Source organism: Pseudonaja textilis, chromosome 5 (genome assembly GCF_049901715.1).
Source record: "Pseudonaja textilis isolate UNSWEBS1 chromosome 5, rPseTex1.2, whole genome shotgun sequence".
Taxonomy (NCBI): domain Eukaryota; kingdom Metazoa; phylum Chordata; class Lepidosauria; order Squamata; family Elapidae; genus Pseudonaja; species Pseudonaja textilis.
Genome location: NC_141994.1, coordinates 75,481,582 through 75,504,179, shown reverse-complemented (window position 1 = coordinate 75,504,179; position 22,598 = coordinate 75,481,582). Strand labels below are relative to the sequence as shown.

Sequence of the window (22,598 nt, the reverse complement as noted above, 5' to 3'; positions counted from 1 at the left end):
TCTGCAAGAAAACCACCAAGCTCAGAGACCACCAAGGATCTCACAGATGACTTCTTCCTCCTCCTCCTCCTCCTCCTCCTCCTCCTCCTCCTCCTCCTCCTCCTCCTCCTCCTCCTCCTCCTCCTCCTCTCTCCTCCTCCTCCTCCTCCTCTACAGGCCCTCTTCCTTTCTAGCATTGATGATGTTCCCAAATTGGGTCATGAAACGTCTGCAAGAAACCACCAGCTACGCTGGATGAGGAATTCTGGGATTTGAAGTCCACAAGTCTTAAAGTTGCCAAGGTTGGAGACCCCTGCCCCAAAGAATAACAGCTTATGGGGCATGGATACTGTATCACCTGCATCTGGAGAACATTAGAGGCAGCAAGCTTGGGTTGGAAGACTTTGCAAGTCCCTCTCTCAGTAGCCTGAGTGGCAGGACTTGGCTTCAATTGGCAGAAATGGAAGCTCCGGTATTGTTCTTACTGAAAGTAGGTGAGGAGAAGGCAAAACTGGCCACACACAACCAATTTTCTTACATCAGTGTTTCTCAATGTTGGCAACTTGAAGATGCGTGGACTTCAGGATGCCAGGATTGAGAAGCAGTTCTTCGAAGCTTTCCCAGAACAAACCACAGATAAGCAGACCTTCTTTTCATTTGTCAAAAGAGAACCCAGCACTAGAAGAAGCAACGGATGGAAACTAACCAAGGAGACAGGCCACCGAGAACTAAGGAGAAAGTTTCTGACGGTGAGAACGATCAACCGGTGGAAACAGCTTGGCTCCAAAAGTTGTGGGTGCTCTAACGTTGGAAGTTTTTAAGAAGAGATTGGACAGCCATTAGTCTGGAATCCTCTAGGGTCTCCTTCTTGAGCGGGGGGCTGGACTAGAAGACCTCCAAGGTCCCTTCCAACTTGTTATGGTGTTATTCCGATGGGCAGAATGATGCAAACGACGTCCTAGCAAAAGACACTTGTAGATGACTGCAAAACCACGATTGCTTGTCTATCCCACATGTACAAAAGCATCTTCCATGCCTCCGTTTCCTTCACAGCTTCTTGCTTGCTCGGGCCTCCTGTTGTTGCTGACCCAGCAAGACAGTTAACGTTCTGGATCCTTCTCTCTGCACCCGCATGTCATGGGTTGGGTTCCTAAGCAAGGTTGAGTTGCTTTGAAGGCCGTGCCCTGATGCCCAAACTGGGACCCCGCCATCAACCCTTTTAAAGCCAACGGCAGCCAAGAATTGTGGTTCTTCAGTGTGATGTCATATTGTCTGTGGGCTGATTGGCCGGGGACTGAAAGGACAGTTTGTGACATCACGAGCCCTGGGAGAGAAGGTGGGAGCTGACATTCGTTGAGCGATGTAGGATGAAGAAGCTGCTACTGCTCCTTTGGGCAGTTGATGCGCTCTGCTTAATCTACGATGACGCAGAGGACACCTGCACGTGAGTGAGGGCCACAGCTGGAAGGGGCCACTCTACTGGGAACATTGGGTTGTCCTGGGGCCCTGGGGCCTCCGTACTTCAGCCGGAGCGTGCTGGGTGGTTGTTGGAGATGGGTAGAGAAAGCAACAGTGGGATGTGTGACCTTGAGGTCCTGCTGGGGGTTGTCCCAGAAGTTTTCAGACTGCCATGGTTGGACCCTGGAGGAGGAGGAGGAGGGAGAGGCGGAAAAGAATGGCGGGTGGGGAATCTTTTATATTTCTTTCTACCATTCTTGAGGAGAGTAACAAAGATGATTAGTGGCCTGGAGCCTTAACCTAAAACATAGGAAGAACGGTTGCTGGATTGGGTAGGTCTAGCCTGATGAAAAGAAGGACTAGGGGAGACATGATAGCAGTGTTTCAATATCTCAGGGGCTGCTCCAGAGAAGAGGGAGCCCAACTATTCTCCAAAGCCCCTGAGGGCAGGACAAGAAGCAATGGGGGGAGAGACGCAACCTAGAACGAAGGAGGAATTTCCAGATGGTGAGAACAATTCGTCAGTGGAACTACTTACCTCCAGAAGTTGTGGATGCTCCATCACTGGAGGTTTTCAAGAAGAGGTTGGATGACCATTCGAAACAATATGGTGTAGGGTTTCCTGCCTGAGCGGGGGGTTGGACTAGAAGACCTCGGAGGTCCCTTCCAACTCTGTTATTCTATTCTAATAGAAAACTTCCTCCTGAAGTTTCTCCTGAGAAGAACATCTTGGTGAAAGGAGCTTCTGGGTGAGAAGCTGAACGTTCTCAAAGAAACAAACCAACAAACCCAACAAAGTCCAGTTGTCTTCTGGAAGGAGCACCTTTTGGGACAGCCGTGACTTGCGTGATGGAGAATCTCCATAGACACCTTGCAATCTTAGTTCAATTGCCTTCCCAGTCACATCAATGGGCTGGTTTCATACATCCATGTGTGTGTGTGTGTGTGTATTTGCTGATGCTCTGCAGGTAGTCCTTAACTTACGACCACAACTGAGCCCAAAATCTCTGCTGCTAAGGGAAACATTTGTTAAGTGGATTTGTTCCATTTTACCCCACTTCTTGCCATGGTTGTTAAGTGAATCTCTACAGCTGTTAGTTGAGCTGGATGGCTGTTAAGTGAATCTGGCTTCCCCGTGGACTTCGCTTGTCAGAAGGTCGTAAAAAGGGACCATGTAATCCTCATAAATATGCAACCATCATAAATACGTGTCAGTTGCCAAGCATCTAAATTCCGATCGCGTGACCCATGGGGGATGCTGCAATGGTCATAAGTGTGAAAACTTAAGCCACTTTTTTCAGTGCCATTGTAACTTCAAATGGTCACTAAGTGAACTGTTGCAAGTCATGGAATACCTGGGATTAACCTTGTGTATTATTTGTGCTTGGACGTATAATGTGTTTTATTGGTCTTGTGTATCTGTGACTGCAGGGCCTCTGTGGAGGCCATACGTTCAACCAATCATCTTTCTTTGCAGGAGGGTGTGTGGTGGCCGTCCACTAGCCATGAGCCATGGCATGTTGCGGATCGTGGGTGGGGTTGATTCCCTGCCAGGAACGTGGCCCTGGGCGGTCAGCTTCCAGTTCCCCACCCGGGACGGATACCGCCATTTCTGTGCCGGCTCCTTGATCAATTCTCGCTGGGTCATTTCGACGGCGCAATGCTTCCTCATTCAAAAGTGAGTGAAACCCAAAACACCCAAATCACCAACTCAAGCAGAAGGCAAGAGGTCCGGGGTGGTGGTGGTGTCCCAATATCAGAAATGGGGACCAGTGTCGCTGGGACAAGTTTTCTCAACTCTTAGCAACTTGAAGACATGTGCAGACTCCCAACTTCCCACATCCGGCAATCAGCCAAGCTGGAGTCCCTATTTCTTCAATTTCCCAAGGTTGAGAACTTCCTGCTTCAGAAGTTGTTGTAGTAGCTGGGGAATCCTGGAAGCTGAAGTCCACATGTCTTCTGGTTGCCCAGGTTGAGAAGTTTCTTGTTGAGATGGTTTCATATTAAAGAGGGATGGAGTGGATGGCTCTTTTTATTTGTTCGACTTAATTTGCACCTTCTTGGCCTTGCTGTCAGGATTCTGGCTGTTGCCCTCATTAAATCGGGAGCCTCGAGCCAAACTTCAAAAACTTCGAAGGATTTATTAGGAACGAACATGTCGGCATGACCTGTTTGAAGTCAATTCTGAGACATGTGATTCACTGTCACCCTTCATCCTGCTTTCCCCCCATCCCTTTGGGTGTGTCATAATTCATATTCTCCAACAAAACATGTCCATAGCCAAGAGTTATCAATCACATTCTCCAATTAGGGATTTGCTTGGCAGAATTTCGGTTGCTTAGTTATAATCTTTGCAAAATAAGAATGGAATGCACTTTCTTTTTCCAAACTGCTGCAATGGTATTTCAAATTTCCTTCCCCCTCCGCGCTTCTGTCTGTGGCAACTCTAAAACAGACATAGAAATGTTTTATGAGTTGACACTTGCCTTCTTCCAGACTGGCCCAGTTGACCTTTAAGAGAAATTGTATTGCGTCAACTATCGTATCAAGGAGAGATCCAACCTACTTCCATTTTCTGTGAGACATGACCCTCTCCATAACACCTGATCTCTGGATGCCCCCATTCTAAGCATTCAGCACTAGAAGCGTGGTTAACACAATGCAACCATCGCTAGAAAGTTGCATGCTTTCAACTTTAAACCAGATTCTACTCAGACTATCTTAATGACTCTTCTTCAAGAGGAAGAGGTGTAGAAACATGCAAATTTCGAGAGAAAAGTGACCCACAGAAGATCCCTTTCCAGTCAGAACACAGAACAAGATGGGACCGTGGAGGTCTTCTACCACGTGTCTTTTCATGGTGTCCCTTTTGGCATTTCAGCCTAGACTCACCATGATTATTGCTTGATTTTCTGGGGCCTTTTTAAAAGACTCTTTGACTTCTGTTGGAGTCTGGGGGCTTTCTTAGTGTTCTGACCCAGTTCCCAAACATGGCAAAACCTCTGTGGTTAAATAAATGTCCCCTTTATTAGGCATGTCGGAAGCCCTAGCAAAAAAGTTTCTCCTTCACCGCAGACTACCAAGTCTGTCCATCCAGGAGATGAATAATTATCTGTCACACCTATTCATCTCCGCCCCCTGCCTTTGATCCCCAGAGCTAGGGTGGGGCTTTGCTAGCAGCGGTGGCTCTTCGGCCCCGAGGACCGCCCATAGATTTCCACTGCTCTCCTCTCCTCTGCCTTCTGTGCATCTGCATGTTAGGCACTGGACCCAGCTTCCCTCCTCTTCCTCATCAGCCACCTCTGGACCTGGGGCTGTTGACTCTCCATCTGAGGGCTGACAGACGATGGTCTCCACCTCTATCACTGACAGCTCCATTCCTTCTCCCCCTCTGAGCTCTCAGGTTGCTGGTTGTGGCCCTGACTCCCACACCATCTCCTCCTCCTCCTCCTCCTCCTCCTCCTCCTCCTCCTCCTCCTCCTCCTCCTCCTCCTCCTCCTCCTCCTCCTCCTCCTCCTCCTCCTCAATTCAGGTGCTGGAGCTCTACAGGCCACAACACTTATGCTTGTCATCCACTCCCCTCAGCCTAAGAAATAATCTTATTATTAAGCAGTAAGGGACTTCTTCCATCCGGCAGGTAATGAATGATAGGCTACGTGATCACCTTGGCAGGTAGATGGTTGCTGTTTTTCTCAGAGGAGGAGGAGGAGGAGGAAGGGTCCCTTCTTTCAGCCGAGCCTGAAGTTCTCTGCTGCTCCTCCTCCTTCCCCGTTGGCATCCCAAGCTCCCTAGCCTGCAAGGGCTCACGTGGGAATTGTACGGCGAGGTCAAGATCCTGGCTGTTGCCTTCCCCTTCCGAGACATCGTTGGACCTCTTTCCCATTTGACCTCGTCTTATCTAACATGTTCTCCTGTCTCCCCTTTCACTCAGGTACCTGAAAGTGGAGTATTTCAGAGTGCAGATTGGGGCCACCCAGCGCTCCAAACCTGGACCTGATGCCCAGAACCGTGTCATCAAGAGGCTGGTGGACCACGAACATTACGACAAGGACAAACATTTGAATAACATTGCCTTGGTAGAGCTGGACAAACCCGTGGTTTGCAACGATTATGTCCAGCCCGCCTGCTTGCCGGAGGGAGATCTGGTCATAGACTTGCTGACCCACTGCTATATCTGTGGCTGGGGCATCACAGTCATGGAGAGTGAGGACCTCCCCAAATTAAATAGATGGATACATAAACCCCGCCCATCCCTTACCCCATCCCTATGCACTTGGGGGCTCTTGGCACCCACCGCGTTCGGTTCCCCAAAACCTTGTCAGGCTTGGAGGAAAGACTGAGAGTCACCCAGCCATTGGTCAGGAGCTCTTGAAGGCACCACACCATGGTTTTGGAAAATATTAAAAGCGATGTGGTTGTGAGGTTGAGCACAGGAATATCAGAAGGGAGGCGAGGACAGGAAAAATGGGGCTCTCTGGCTCCCTTCTCTGTTAGCATCCTGGGTCCTTGTGAGCGCAGGAAGGAGAACTTTGTCCTACAGTTGACCCAGAGTTTGGCCAAACCTTTGCACGCATCCTCTTAAAGGTGCGCCACTGCTTTGGGGCACTAGTTCTCTCTGCCAGGTTGGGTGATTGGCAGAAGCTGATCTTAGAGAGCCAGATGAGCCAAAAATAATATATACATATTTTTTAAAAAAATACTTCTCCTGCATAGGAAAATATTCGAAGGCCAAATATTCGGATATCTTGCAAGAGGCTGAAGTGTCGCTGGTAGCCAGAGATGAGTGCAACAGCTCTGCTCAGTATTCTGCGCTCATCAAAGAGGAACACCTGTGTGCTGTGTCTGAGGATCCCACCAAGGGCAGCTGCCGGGTAAGTGTGCCAAGGGCAGAGATCTCTTTCCATCGGATCTGGTCTTCAGGTTCTCTCGCCTGGCCTTCTCCAGGATTCAAGAGGCGTCGCAGAGAGACTAATTGTTTAGCAACCCTTCGAAGTTACACTGGTGCTGAGTGAATCATTATAATGTAATTATAATATATAATAATGAATGAATGAAAAAAACAGAACACTGGAAAAGATGCTTTTTCCAAAAAGGCAACTAAACTTGGGGGTTTTTTTTTGTTTGAAAACATGTCGCTTCTCATCCAAGAAGCTTCTTCAATTCTCACTTCAGTTCTTAATTCTTCATCTAGAACCGAAGAAGCTTCTTGGATGAGAAGTGAAAGGTCTTCAAAGAAAAACCAAGGCAGTCCGGTTGCCTTTTGGACAACCGTGATTTGGGTGATGGAGACAACAAAGGGGACTTATGACTGGTTCCCATGGCTGTGGCCATCATAGCATCCCTGGGATCGTGTGGTCACAATTCAGGTGCTTGGCAATTGACTCCCAAGTATGACACCTGCAGGATCCCATGGTCATGGGATCACTATTGGCAAACTTGATTGCTGACAACAAAGTCCAGGGGGAAGCTGTCAGGAGGTCACAAATGGGTGACCACAACGAAGCCGCCCAGTTAGCCCTCTCTGCTAACTCCATCGACTTTGGCAGCCATTCGTCCACTGTTTATAAGGATTTCTAAAGTAGTGTAAACGTGATGGCTGAGTTTCCAGCCTTGTGCTCTTGCGTGCGTGTGGGTGAAGGGATGCTACACCACCCGGTGAGGTCTCACGCCCCCGTCAGAGCCTAAATCAGTGGAGAAAGGTCAAGGGGGCAGCTTCGTTGGCTTCAGTGGAAAATGAGGAGGAGCAGGTTGATTCAGGCCAGGGCCTTTCAGGATTGGGATGTCTTGTAGGCAGGAAGGAAGTGGGATAGGAATGACTAAGAGAGGCTAAACAGTAAATATAAGAGACAGACCTCAGGCGATGAGCAATGACTGCTCCCTCCTGATCTTCGAGCACGGAGCGTGGAGAGAAGGTGAGAACAACACAGTCTGGCCCAACTACTTGGGAGGAGAGCGCTCCGACCCTCTTCACAAGGCACACCGGGGGACCGAGACTTAAGGAGAGGAGCGTTTTGTCGGGAACAAATGCTGAATTCATGGAGTGTTGAGTGTCAACCTTTGAACTTTCCTGGATTCCTTGCACTCTTTCTGGATTTCTTGCTTTGCAGCCGTGGTGCTCACAGTGTTGGGCTGGACTCCTTGCAGCCAGAGGCTGCTGGTGGCGTGTGTGTGTGTGTGTGTGTGTGCATGTGTGTGTGATCACTTTGCTCTGGGAGCGTGGGAAAATTTGGAACAACAAAGGAATGGTTTGAACTGCCATCTGCCTGTGTTATCTCTGTGACATGCCCGGCGTCATCACACCAGTGGTGGCATTCAATTTTTTTTTTACTACCGGTTCTCTTGGTGTGGCTTGGTGGGCATGGCAGGGGAAGGATATACTGAAAAATCCCCCTTCCCTCCCCACCCCACTGACCTGCTTTCCAGCTCTGTTCTCCTGTGAAGGGCAACCAAAGAAGACCCAGCCGATCAGCTGGGACTCAATGGGAGGCGGAGAATAGATGGGATTGGTGGGACCAGTCAGGGGTGGGATTGGCCAGTTCTCCAAACTACTCAAAATTTCCACCACCGTAACTGGCTGAATCCCGCCTCTGCATCACATGATGTGTGTGTTAGGAATATAAGTCACCTAACAGCTATTTGGGTTGGACAATGTATAAACCAGGATAGACATTTTAAAAATGTAACTTTAAGAAAATGCGAAACTGTAATTAGGTGTAGTTTCTCAAACGGCCATAAGATGGAGCCAGAAACCTGATTTGTCTTAATCTTAGTCTCAGAAGAGAGTGAATCTCTGTTTTCTTCTGTTGGAGAGTATTGACGTTCTTCTATTTTTCCTAATTGACTCATATTCTGGATTTGATGTAAATCTGATACTGAATTGTTTTTGGCACTGGACTTTGTTATTGGATTATCCCTGGACTGAAAAACTGACTGATTTACCTGTGAATGACTTTGGACTGCTTGTTTTTGAACTTTGCTTAACGTTTCTGGAAGTCAAAACCTACATTTACTGTACGGTGTATCTGTGTGCTGCGTATGTGTATTATTCAAACACTCCTCTCAAATACGTCTCCCTGTATGCGCTCATTCTCCTAACGGGGAATTACCTCAGCAGTATGTCTTCTTCCTCTTTCCTGTAGGGCGATGGCGGTGGGCCCCTGATGTGCAGGCAGTCCCATACCGAGCGCTACTGGCTGATCGGTCTTAACAGCTGGGGCACCAGCTGCTCGACCGGCAAAGTCCCCGGAGTCTTCACCTCCACCCAGTTCTTTCTCACCTGGATCAAGGATATCCTGGCGAACCCCCCCGTCTCTGGCCTTTCTCCTCCATTCAGACCAACCACCCCCCGTACCCCCACCCCTCCACCCCCCAGCCGCTTCACGGGAGCCTATTACCTCGACCCCATTTACAAAAAAGTCAACGGGATGCTAGTTGGGTACTTCCCCGAAGCCAACACCTACAGCCTTCCAACGCGCCAGTGGAGACCGGCGGTCCGACGCACCACCTGGCCCTGGTACACAGGTCCCCGGAGGACATTTCCAACCTTCACCTTCTACCCGTTGACAACGCGGTGGCCTACTCCCACTACTGCCTTCGTGGGCTGGGGCAAGGGGCCCAGTATAATTTACAGGCTGCCCAGGAGAAGGTTCACGGCTGTTCCTCACACCACACATTTTCGCTGGTCTAGGCCTCAATACTGGAACAGGCCCAAGTTTTAAGGAAACCAGGGACTTCCACCCCCATGATGGCCCAGAAGAAGCCTCCACAACCGGTGTCTTTCTGGTGGAATCCTTACCACCCAGCTCCTGAACTTCTGACAACAACCTGCATCCTACTTTTGATTCACCCCGTATTTTATCCTTTATCAGATTTCTGTAGCCACTTTTATAAATGTACCATTTGAAGCAGAGTTGGCACCCAGCTCCTGGCCCAAGCACTACACAGCAGCTAAATTTTGGAAGGCTTAAGAACACGGCTGCCAACTTTCTCCATGAGCCCAGAGAAGATCCCCAGGCAACCTAAGGGTGTAAATGGCCGGTTTCAGGCCCAGGAGACAAACATCTAACCGGCCCGAACTCCCATTTCTGGAAGGAGAAGACCTCCCACCACCACCTTGGTTGGCTGAGCTCCAATGGATCCTGGCAGATGTTCTCCTGTAAAAACACACCCCAAATAAAGAGTTTCCTTCTAGAAAATATCTCTAATTTATTTCACAGTAGAAACGCTAAGGTGCTTCAGCCGGCAGGACCAATACCTACATCATTGTGCAGCTGGGATTGAAGAGTAGTTGTCCATCCTGGCCAGAGATTGGGGAGATCTACTGAGAAAGGAAATCAGAATATTTGCATAAAGCGATTTTTTTGGGGGGCAGAAGAGCCTTTTTTTAAAAAAAAAAAAAGTGTTAAATGTTATGAATACTGTTTAAAGTTTGGAAAAATGCCGTCCAGGGCCCTGTTTCCCTGGGGCAAGAAAGAGCTCAGGGTTTTCAACCTCGTGCAGACTTCAACTCCCAGAATTCCCCAGCCAGCCAGCACTGAAGCCGTATTTATGACACGTGGAATTTCTAGAAGTTCAGAGGAAAGAATCCTTATGTTTCAGTGCTGGCTGGAGAATTCTCGGAGTTGAAGTCCACACATCTTCAGGTTGCCAAGGTTGAAAATCCTCTGGTTTCTAAGGTGTCATGCTGACTGGGGAATTCTGGTTCCTCCCTCCCTCTTTCTTCCTTCCTTCCTTCCTTCCTTCCTTCCTTCCTTCCTTCCTTCCTTCCTTCCTTCCTTCCTTCCTCTTATTCCCATTCCTCCTCATTCCAATCTGCTTCCTTCCTTCCTTTCTTTCCTCCCCATCTTCTTTCTTTCCTTCCCATCTTCTTTCTTTCTTTCTTTCTTTCTTTCTTTCTTTCTTTCTTTCTTTCTTTCTTTCTTTCTTTCTTTCTTTCTTTCTTCCTTCCTTCCTTCCTTCTTCCTTCCTTCCTTCCTTCCTTCTTTCTTTCTTCCTTTCTTTCTTTCCTTCTTTCTTTCTTCCTTCTTTCTTCTCTTTTCCTTCCTTCCTTCCTTCCTTCCTTCCTTCCTTCCTTCCTTCCTTCCTTCCTTCCTTCCTTCCTTCCTTCCTTCCTTCCTTCCTCCTCCCAAAGACTAAAAGACATAAAATCATTTTTAAAAACATTAAAAAAACCCAACCTGTTAAAACCTAAAACTTTCAAAACAACATGAATCTGGCACCTAATATGCCATCTAAACTTCTCCTAGAGCTTGAGAGAAAACTCGGGTCTTTTTAGGTTTCACAGAAGGCTACTGAATAACGGGGAGCGAGCAATGCTTTATTTCAACAAAATTTAATAAAGTTGATGCTTTATTTCGGCAAAATGTGCTTATCAGGGATTGCACATGACCTCTGTAGATGCTTAAAGATATAAATAAACACCCTTCTCAATAGACAAGGACGTACATTCAATTTTGCAAGCGACTAAGGTTGTCGGCCAAGCAGGGACAAAAACAGCCGGGGAAGTAATTGAAGCCCCTGGGAAATGGGCCCCTCATCAGTCCACAGGAATTCGGATTTAACATCAGCTGACCAGGTACTTGGGGTGGGGGGGCGGGCTTGGCAGCACGAAACAGCAGTCAATCAGCGGCCATCAACACACCAATCAACCAATAGGAAGGCACCACATCAATGCGGCTCATAGAATAGTCCAAAGAACCTATTCTGGAAGAGAGACGTTCCCTTAGGACGGGTTCCGGCATGAGTCCAAGAGCTCAGAAGAGTAAACTTCCGGTCCCGCTGACAGATCCAGATCGGATCCTGTAATATTATCCTGGGAAATGTATATTTGCCTTCCTTCTTCCCTCCTGCTGCCCCTACAGGGAGGACCATGCATGATGGGTGCCTCTCAGGAGAACCTCCCGAAATGCAGACCAGGTCGTGCCTAGCCGCTCTTTCCATCGTGCGCCTTGTTCTCTACCGTCCTCCGGGCCAGAGGTTCCGAGGCTTTTGGAAGGAGACCAATGCTGGCTTGGAGCTGGTGCATTCTGTGTGAGGTCATACTGCCCTGGTGCTGATTGGCTGCCATCGAGCTGGGTGCGCTTATGACGTCACGGCCGGTGGGAGAATGCGGCAATCGGAGGAGCCTCTGGGGCCATCAGGAGGATGAGATGCATCCTCCTCCCACTCCAGATTCTGGCTGCCGTCTGGCCCACTCACACCATAGTGGATACTTGCGAGTAAGTAAGTGAGGAGAAGGGGAAAGGAGGGGTGGGCCCGAGCCAGGAAGGGTTCCAAGAGGCAACCCTTGGAAAGGGGTTTCCAAGGAGAAGAAAGGAGGGCATGTCGGGGAAGGGCCAAGCACCATCATGGCTGGCATGGTTAGGGTTATAGAGCTGCGGTGGCCTAGTGGTTAGAATGCAGTAATTCGGGATAATTCTGCCAACGGCCAGGAGTTTGATCTTGACCGGCTCAAGGTTGATTCAACCTTCCATCCTTCCAAAGTAAGTGAGTAAAACGAGGATCCATGTTGTTGGGAGCAAGATGGTGACCCGGTAAACCATTTAGAGGGGCTGTAAAGCACCGTGAAGTGCTCTTGCTAAGTGGGAAGGAAGGAAGGAAGGAGGGAGGGAGGGAAGAAGGAAGAAAGGAAGGAAGGAAGGAAGGGCCATGGTGGCACAGTAGTTGGAATGCAACTTTGCAGGCTAATTCTGCCCACTGCCAGCAGTTCAATCCTGACCAGCTCAAGGTTAACTCAGCCTTCCATCCTTTCAAAGTTAGTAAAATGAGGACCCAGGTGGTTGGGGACAAGATGGTGACTTTGTAAACTGCTTGGAGGGGGTTGTAAAGCACCGTGAAGTGCAATATACATCTAAGGGCTATTGCTATTTCTTTGCTCTTCCTTTTCTCCTTCCTTCCTTCCTTCCTTCCTTCCTCCTTCTCCCTCCCTCCTCCCTCCCTCCCTTCCTCCTTCCTCCCTTCCTCCTCCCTCCCTCCCTCCTTCCTTCCTTCCTTCCTTCCTTCCTTCCTTCCTTCCTTCCTTCCTTCCTTCTCCCTCCTCCCCTCCTTCCTCCCTCCCTCCCTCCTCTCTTCTTGTTAGAATGTAGCATTGCAGGCTGACTCTGCCCACTGCTAAGAGTTTGATCCAGGTTGACTCAGCCTCCTGCCCTTCTGAGGTCAGCAAAACGAGGACCCAGATTGCTGGGGGCAAGAGGCTAATGGTGTAAATAAACTGAGTGCTGTAAAGCACTGTGAAGTGGAGTGTAAGTCTAAGTGCCCTCACTACTAGCTGCAGAGAGGGGGCGGGGGCACCTGGGCTGATGGTCACCATCCCTGCTGCTACTCAGGGATCCACCCTCGTTTCTCCATCCAGTGTTTGCGGAAGGCACCCCTTGGTGCCGAGACATGGGCAAAGTGAGCAAGTGGTGGGTGGAGCCGATTCCCAGCCAGGGGCGTGGCCTTGGGTCGTCAGCTTGCAGCTCCCCACGATAACAGGACACAAGCACAGCTGCGGAGGCTCCCTCGTTTCTGGCCGGTGGATTCTAACGGCGGCCCACTGCTTCCAAAACAAAAGGTGAGATCTTCCCAGGTGTTGATGGCACCGAGCTCCAGAAGGGGAAGAACCTCTCAGAGGGATGGGCTTCAGATTTGGGGACTGGAGGCTAAAACATAGGAAGAGCGGTTGCTGGAATTGGGTAAGTCTAGTCTAGTGAAAAGAAGGACCGGGGTGACCTTAGTAGTCTTCTAATAGTTGAGGGGCTGCCCCCAAAAAGAGGGGCTCATAGATGGGAAGATGGGATCCTACCTTGGTCCATTAACCCCCTCCAGAATGACAAGTTCCTGTTGGGGCCCTAGGCCAGTTGCCAGAGTTGGGTCTTCAGGTCTCTTTGGAAAGCCAAAACGGTGGGTGTGGATACTTACTTGTGTGTCAACTCGTAAAGCATTGCTATGACTGTTTTCGAGTTGCCATAAGCAGGTGTGTGTGTGTGTGTGGGGGGGAACCTGAAGGAGAAGTACAGCCATTCAAACCAGAAGTCCATTCGACACTTAACTTACAAAGATTGTAGCATAGGCTACCAGATCTTCTTCCCCGGGAAAATCCTTGGTTGGAGAATGTGATTGATGACACCAGCCCATGAAGGTGCTTCACTGGACAATCCGATTTATGACACACCCAGGGAAGAGGGAGGAAATACAGGGTCACAGGTGACCATAAATTACATGTGGCAGAGTTGGCTTCATAGGGGTCAATGCTGACATGTTGCTCCTGATAAAACTGGTGCATTCTTGTGAAGCTTGGCTCGAGGCACATGATTTAAAATAGGGCCATTGGTGGAATCCTGACAACTTGAGTGATTGACTCAAAGGAAACAGTCTTTAAGCAAAACCAAGTCCCGTTGCCTTTTGAAAAGACAAAAACAGCTCTTGTGGGACCTAGCTGTCGAGGTGTCAGAAAGAGATGACCCAGCATCTATCCCCAGGGACCTTCCGCACTGGCGCGCGGTGATTGGCGCATGGAAGCTTTCTTCACTCAGCTCCGAGGTCCACGTGCGCTACATCAAGCGGATCATCATCCACGAGGACTACCAGAGGAGCACGGAGACCAGCGACATCGCTCTGATGGAGCTGGACCAGCCGGTCAAATGCAGCGACTACATCCAGCCGGCTTGCTTGCCTGACATGACCGTCACCGTCTCTCTCCTGAACCACTGCTACATCAGCGGCTGGGGCATCCTGGGGAAAGCTGGTGAGAAGCCCTCTTCTGTGCCACGTGGGCTCGGGCACCTCCCCCCTCCCCCCCTCCCTCCTCAGAAGCCCAACCCTAGGAAAGGCCGTCCTTTGCTCTCCCCCGGGGGACTCAAAACAGCTGCGTCCTTCACCTTGGCGGCTTCTGTGCTCCTGCGCAGGTGGCATTTTCCTGCCGGGTGTTGAGGGCACGGCTGGGTGGGACTGAAATGCCACTCGGGGATACTAATTTCATGGTGGAGGCGTTTGTGGAACCCGGAGTTCCTTTAGAAGCTCAGAGTGAGTGTTGTCTGCACTCACAACGTGGCTGCCAAGGGAGACGTCCCAGCTCTTTGCAGTTTGCCAACTTCTGATGCACCATCATCATCATCACCATCATCATCGCTCCTCTCTCTCTCTCTCCTCTCTTTCTTTCTCTCCTCTCTCTTCTCTCCTCTCTCTCTCCCTCTCCCTCTCTCTTCTCTCTTTCTCTCTCTCCCTCTCTCCCTCTCTTCTCCTTTCTTCTCGCCTTCTCTCTTCTCCTTCCTCCCTCTTCTCTCCTTTCTTCTTTTCCTCTCCTCTTTGAATCAATGCAACTAAGCCCTTCTCTTTTCTTCTCTCCTTCCATCTCTCCCTTCTTCTCTTCTGTCCTTCCATTCTTTTTTCCATCTCTCCCTTCTTCTCTTCTGTCCTTCCATTCTTCTTCCTTCTATCTCTCCCTTCTCTTCTCTCCTTCCATTCTTCTTCCTTTCATCTCTCCTTCTCTTCTCTTCTCTTCTCTTCTCTTCTCTCTCTTCTCTTCTCTTCTCTTCTCTTCTTCTCTCCTCTCCTCTCTTCTCCCCTTCCATTTTTCTTTCTCTCATCTCTCCCCCTTCTCTTCTCTTCCCTCCCCTTCTCCCCTCCCCTCTCGCCATTCAAATCCTTGATGTTTTCATGCCTTTTCATTGTCTTCTCCTTTTGTTTTCCTCTTTTCTTCACCGTTCCTTTCCTTCTCTTCTCCTATCCCCCGACCTCAAGGAGACTCCCCACCCGCCCACCCACCCTTCAAGGCCACCTGGGATAACCTGAGGGATGCTGGCCCTTAAACCCCTTGGGGCCCACCGGCGCCAAGCCCCTGCTGCTCCCACCCGGGAGGGCCCTGCCTGAAAGCCCCCCAGGAGGAAGGGGGAAACGGGGCCGCGTCTCCTGGAGCAGCTGCTTTCCATTTCAGCAGTCAGGGAGGTGACCGACGTCATGCACGAAGTGAGGGTCAACCGCTTCTCAGTGGCTCAGTGCAACAGCAGCGGCTGGTACAACGGGGCCATCGAGGAACATACCCTCTGTGCAGGTTACGAGGAAGGAGGAGCTGATATCTGCCAGGTAAGGCCCCCCACGGAACACCCACTCGGTCCTTGTCTGAAATGGCAAAGCTTCTCCCGCTTGACCCCCCCTGCTGGACTAGCCGAGGGGTCTCCAACATTGGCTACTTTAAGCCTGGAGGACTCCAACTCCCAGAATTCCCAGCAAGACTCTCTTTAGAGCAGGGGTCTCCAACCTTGGCTACTTTAAGCCTGGAGGACTTCGACTCCCAGAATTCCCAACAAGAGTCTCTTTAGAGCAGGGGTCTCCAACCTTGGCTACTTTAAGCCTGGAGGACTCCAACTCCCAGAATTCCCAGCAAGACTCTCTTTAGAGCAGGGTCTCCAACCTTGGCTACTTTAAGCCTGGAGGACTCCAACTCCCAGAATTCCCAGCAAGACTCTCTTTAGAGCAGGGTCTCCAACCTTGGCTACTTTAAGCCTGGAGGACTCCAACTCCCAGAATTCCCAGCAAGACTCTCTTTAGAGCAGGGGTCTCCAACCTTGGCTACTTTAAGCCTGGAGGGCTTCAACTCCCAGAATTCCCAGCAAGACTCTCTTTAGAGCAGGGGTCTCCCACCTTGGCTACTTTAAGCCTGGAGGGCTTCAACTCCCAGAATTCCCAGCAAGACTATCTTTAGAGTAGGGTCTCCCACCTTGGCTACTTTAAGCCTGGAGGACTTCACTCCCAGAATTCCCAGCAAGACTCTCTTTAGAGCAGGGGTCTCCAACCTTGGCTACTTTAAGCCTGGAGGACTCCGACTCCCAGAATTCCCAGCAAGACTCTCTTTAGAGCAGGGGTCTCCAACCTTGGCTACTTTAAGCCTGGAGGACTCCGACTCCCAGAATTCCCAGCAAGACTCTCTTTAGAGCAGGGTCTCCAACCTTGGCTACTTTAAGCCTGGAGGACTTCAACTCCCAGAATTCCCAGCAAGACTCTCTTTAGAGCAGGGGTCTCCAACCTTGGCTACTTTAAGCCTGGAGGACTCCAACTCCCAGAATTCCCAGCAAGACTCTCTTTAGAGCAGGGGTCTCCAACCTTGGCTACTTTAAGCCTGGAGGGCTTCAACTCCCAGAATTCCCAGCAAGACTATCTTTAGAGTAGGGGTCTCCCACCTTGGCTACTTTAAGCCTGGAGGACTTCAACTCCCAGAATTCCCCAGCCAGCTTGGGAGTGTCATCCATCAGATTCTCCAATGAAGCACCTTCATGGGCCGGGTGTCATCCATCACGTTCTCCAGTGAAGGAATTTCACAGGCAGATGATCCAGTAGCCTAGCTACAATCTTTGGCAGATAAAAGTGGGATGCGCTTCTGGTTTTACCGCCATCCCGCTCCTTCAGATTCTCCCCGCTGCCCCCTTTTATGGCAACTTGAAAACAGGAATATTAGGAATATTTTACAGGTTGACAGGCTGCCCCTTGTACACCCTTGTCTGGAGATGCCTCTGGAGATGATCATCATCTAACTCCCCTCCCACCGTTCTCTTCCTCCTTTGGTGGTTTCCTTGTTTGGGTTCCCGTGTGAGACCGACCCTCACTCCTCCCCCTACCTGTGTTTTTGTTCCAGGGAGACAGTGGCGGCCCCCTCATGTGCCAGGAAGATGGCTCTCAACCCTTCTGGATCATTGGCATCACAAGCTGGGGGCAGGGCTGTGGGAAAGTGCACAAGCCGGGTGTCTACACTGACACACAACACTTCTACCCATGGATAAAGCAGCTGGCGGGCCCAATGCCCCAGCCCCCTCCCACGCCCGTGCCCATCCCCACAATCAGGGTTCCACTCCAGAATGAATCAACTTCTCAACCCAGCTCTTCCACCCAAACCTCCCCTTCAACTCCCGAAGCCACCCAAACCACAACAGGACCCTCAACTCCGTTGCCAACTACTGCTCAAAAACGGCCTTTAGTTTTCTTCTGGCCTCCAAACACTGTGCCCTCTCGGCTTTGGCCCAAAAGACCACCTTTGTCCCGGTCCACCTCCAAAGTCCCATTGAACCCCACAAGCCAACCTCATTCCGGATCTCCAGACACGTTCCAAATTGAAGTCCTCTTTGAAACCACCCAAGCGCCACCTTCACCTCCTGCTAGACCTTCATCTTCTCCTCCAACTCACACAACGTCTCAGGTCCTGTCGTCTTTGTCTTCCTCTCATGCCAAAGTGCTACCTGCATCCACAGTTCAACCCGAGGCCACTCCTCTGCTTGAAATTGAAATAATATCTGAGCCGGTATCCAAATCTCCACCTCAGCCTCCATCTCCGTCTAAAGTCCCTTCTCTGCTTGCATCTATAATTGAAACCTCACTGCAAACGTCACCTCAACCTTCATCTCCAACTTCACCTCAAACTTCTTCTCCAACTTCACCTCAACCTTCATCTCCAACTTCACCTCAAACTTCTTCTCCAACTTCACCTCAACCTTCATCTTCAACTTCAACCAAGTCTGAAACCTCAGCTCACACAACATCCCAGGTCCTGTCCTCTTCATCTCTCCCTCATACCAAAGTCCTATATGAATCCACAGATCAACCTGAGACCACTCATCCGCTTGAAATCGTATCTGAGACAGTATCCAAATCTCCACCTCAGCCTCCATCTCCGTCTAAAGTCCCTTCTCTGCTTGCAACTATAATTAAATCCGCACTGCAAATGTCACCTCAACCTTCATCTCCAACTTCACCTCAAACTTCTTCTCCAACTTCACCTCAACCTTCATCTCCAACTTCACCTCAACCTTCTTCTCAAACTTCATCTCAAACTTCATCTCCAACTTCACCTCAACCTTCTTCTCCAACTTCACCTCAACCTTCATCTCCAACTTCACCTCAAACTTCTTCTCCAACTTCACCTCAACCTTTATCTTCAACTTCAACCAAGTCTGAAACCTCAGCTCACACAACATCCCAGGTCCTGTCCTCTTCATCTCTCCCTCATACCAAAGTCCTATATGAATCCACAGATCAACCTGAGACCACTCATCCGCTTGAAATGGTATCTGAGCCGCTATCCAAATCTCCACCTCAGCCTCCATCTCCATTGAAGATGGACAGCGTCTCTCCACTCACACCTGTAATTCAATCCACTCTCCACACCTCAACACAACACAACACCGAACCTCTTCCCGAGCCTGAAATTCCAACAGAGGTTGGCTCCACAACTCAGACTGAATCCCAACCTTCTCCTGGAACAAATCCAGAACTGGAAGCTTCACAGTCTACAACTATATCTCAATCTACGTCCAAAGCTCCACCGTCTCCTCAAACAGAACCTGAACCAGAAGTTGAAGCCACAACTCAGCCTGTGACTACATCTCAAACTACATCAGAAGCCCTATCTCAATCTGAGACTGAATCTTCTCCTCAAACCATGCCTGAATCTGAATCCAAAACCACAACTCATGCTGTAACCGTATCCCAAACTACATCGGAAGCCCTGACTTACTCCGAGACCCAACATTCTCCTCAAACCACGTCAGAACCGGAATCTGACACTCCACCCCGTGTTGTAATCGTACTTCAAGGTACATCAGAGGCTCCAACTCACTCGGAGACCCAACCTCTCCAGCCTGCAACCTCACCACCCACGTCTCACCTCTCACCAGAACCCACGCCTCAACCTGAAAACTCCGGGCAAGCCCACCCCGAAGCTCAACCGAACCCCGCAAACCCGCAGCCTATCGCAGAGCATGAGGTCCTACCCATCATTGAGATATCCCATACTGACGGCACGGTGCGAACGTTCTTGAGGACGATTCAGAACTCCTTGCACGTCATTAAGAAGTTCAAAAATGCCGTGTGGGTCTGGCCCGATTTGTCGAACCTGAAACTCATCAAGGACAGCGATCTGGCTTCTCTCGAAGAGGAGGAGGAGGAGGAAGAGGAGGAGGAGGAAGAGGAGGAGGAGGAGGAGGAGGAAGAGAGCCAACGAGAGGATGACCTGCCTGGCAAGTCCTGGTGAACTGGAAGGAGACCCAGCATGCCTTGGGCACACAGGTGTGCCACCGAAGTTGAGAACTTTGGCAATGCCAGCAACATCCTCTGGGGAGCTGTGGCAGCACACTTATTGAAACCAGAAATGAAAGTTTTGTTCAGGGCTCAGCAAACCTGAGGCACGCTAGGTCCCTGAGGCGATTTTACACAGCTCGGAGTGTGCGAGCCGAGCTCCACCCATGCCTGGTGCTCCTGAAGCAGGAGCGCGGTGACCACAGGCAGGGCAAGTCCTGCAGGCTGCATGACAATGGATGGTAAGGAGGCCCCTGCATTTAATCTTTCCCTGGGATCTCAGCACCGCCTGGAGAAGGCAAGGTTGCACTGGGCCGTGTAGATATTTTGTTGTGCACACAAACAACTCTTCATACAAAAGATCGGCTTCTACAAAGGCTAAGAATCGGAATCTATATACCTGTAAGTTTAAATCCTGTTTCCACACCCCACCCCACTCCTCCGCCCCAGATTTTCTTTGTTATAACAGATATTTGGCAATGTGTTTTATTGTTTACAAAATGTAAATATCAACATGTGTTTACAAAATGTACCCATTCTGGTCCCAGGGTCTTCATTTTCCCCGTTTGTCCCCCGCCGCCCCCAGATTTCCTGTATGTCTCCAAACCCGTCTTTCCTAAGCGGAGAGCCCGTTTGCCAATTCGGCTGTAAAAATTGTTCCATTCTGCACACTTGATCAGCCGCTGTTGGGTCAGTGTTGCACGTCTAAAACGCTAGACAAGTTTAGGACGCCCAACAGCAGTGCAATGTCATGAAGGTGTCCTCGCTGTGACTCTGTAGGGATTTAAAAGTAATGTGTCTGATGGCCCTGGACGGCCCGCGCATCTTGCACAACTTCCCAGCTCAGCTCTCTGAAGCATGGACGGATCGGTCAAGTGGACCACACGGAGTTGGTTCAGTTCACTGCTGGCCTTTCCGCTGCTCCGTCTGGCCAAGAACCACCACCTGAAGACCACTGAAGAGTTGGCAGGTTCTTGTGCCAAATATAACTTGGGTGGTGCAATCCACCCCACAGCTGGCACCTTTCCTTGCAGCACAACATGTTTACCGGCGCTCCATTCACAGGTATAGCGGTGCCACCTTCAGATCCAGCAGTTTTACCCTTGCCAAGCGTCCATTCTTTCACTCGGGTCCAGCAGACCAAGCTTGCCTTTGGTGTGAAGATCAGAGGTGGATCTTCTCCAGATCTTCACCCGAAGGTAGACTTGGTCATCTTGACCAAAGGGCAAAACTGCTGGGTCTAAAGAACGGTGCACCAGCATGCATCAGTTTTCTTCACTTCCAAGGCCTGCTGTTCAGTGGTGGTATTCCACCCGTTTGGCCGAACCGGGACCTCCAACAATAATCTGTGAGAAGGGTTGCCAGATCGCAGTTTGGCTCTGCGGCCAAACTCAAGTCAAAATACAGCCAAATTCGGCCAAATTATTTTTTGCTCATGGTGACGCGCATGCGCGAGGGAAGGAGAGCGGCTGGGTTGCCATCTGGCCGATTTCACGGCCAAGCAACTTTTGTACAGCCAAATTTCCGGCCAAATAAACTTGGCCGGAGACATCATTTTTTTCATGGCCAAGCAGATAGAAATACGGCCAGATTTCTCGAATTTGGCCGGAAAAACAGCCAGATGGCAACCCTGTCTGTGAGCGAACCAGTTTCACTCCGACAACCAGCTGCTGGTCCCTCCCACTTGCTGTTTTACACACATGGCTTGCAGGTGAGTTGCAAATGCTATGCATGCACACGTGAAGCGCACACTCACATCGAACCGGTAAGAAAAAGTTTTGAAACCCATCGCTGCAGCTGTTGCTTGGGGTGGCGGTGGGGGTAGCTTAATCTTGGCTGCCTTTTCAGTAAAGACCACCTATCTGTGCTAGTTACTGCTGGGGGTCTTTTACTGCCACACAGTGTCCCCGATTCCTGAAAAGGCGAAGAGCCCTTTGCTAAGGGAGTCCATCCTCCCTCCCTGCTGGGTCAGGGAATTGATCAGCTATCACAAACCGAAACTGTGAAACGGCGGCCATTTTAGCGCATTATGGCTGACCACGAAGTCTTTCTCCACCTAATGGCCACTCACTCTGTGAAACCCAGAGAAACGGGGACCGGCCGCTTGAAGAAGACAGTGTCTGAATTCCTAGAGAAGGCTTGCTTTTACAGTCGGGGTCTCCAACCGTGGCCACTTCAAGACTAGTGGACTTCAATTCCCAGAATTCTGGTTCGTATTGATGAACTGGTTGATATGCATTCACACAATCCGAGGGACGCTGCAACCGTCATAAATACGAACCAGTTGCCAAGCATCTCGATTTTGATCACGTGACCAGGGCGGCTGTCAGCGCGAAAAACTTCTTTTCCTGTGTCGTTGCAACTTTGAACGGTCTTTAAATGAACTGTGTTAAATCCAGGACAACCTGCGTTGGATCGACGTTGGGACAATGTGTCCCATTGGATCCGTTTGCTCACATGATTAGGTCACGGAGATCCCCTTTAGGCAACCGATCCGTTTAACTGGCGGGGTTCATTTGGATCACTCCCGAAGGCTCCTTCCTCCCCCAGTCTTGTTGGCCAAGTTGTATTTACCATAAAGCAAAGTCCTAGAGAGGTCACACAAGGCAAAGTCCTAGAGGTCCTGTAAAACAGGGGCCTCCAACACTTGGCCACTTTAAGATTTGTGGACTTCAACTCCTTTTGCGACCTTCTGACAAGGAAAGCCAGCGGGGAAGCCCGATTCACTTAACGACCATGTCACTAACTGAACAACTGCAGTGATACACTTAACAACGGTGGCAAAAAAAGGTCATAAAACGGGCAAAAATTCATTTTAACACATTTCACACTCCGTGACATAATTTTTGGGCTCCATGGGAGTTGTAAATCGAGGGCTACCTGCATTCGGGAGTTTCGGGTACACGTTCCTCTTCCGTTTGTGTAGATGAGCACATACTTCTTGGCATTCCCTGGTCTGGAAAAGGGGCGGGGAGGGTGCCAGGAGGCGTCTCTTTTTTTGGGGCTTTCAGGGGGGTATCACAGTCTCTTGTGAAGACCTCACACCGGGCTGTGATTGCCTCACACAACTCGGCTCACCTGCGGGGCTCCCTGTGCTTGTGTTCCTCTGCTGCAGAAGACCC

General features: G+C 50.1%; 1 protein-coding gene across 1 annotated transcript in view; it reads left to right on the top strand.

Annotated features, from left to right (window-relative positions):
- The window catches only part of ARSA (arylsulfatase A), a 175,799-nt gene that overhangs the window by 74,918 nt on the left and 78,283 nt on the right, over positions 1–22,598 (top strand). The window lies entirely within an intron of this gene.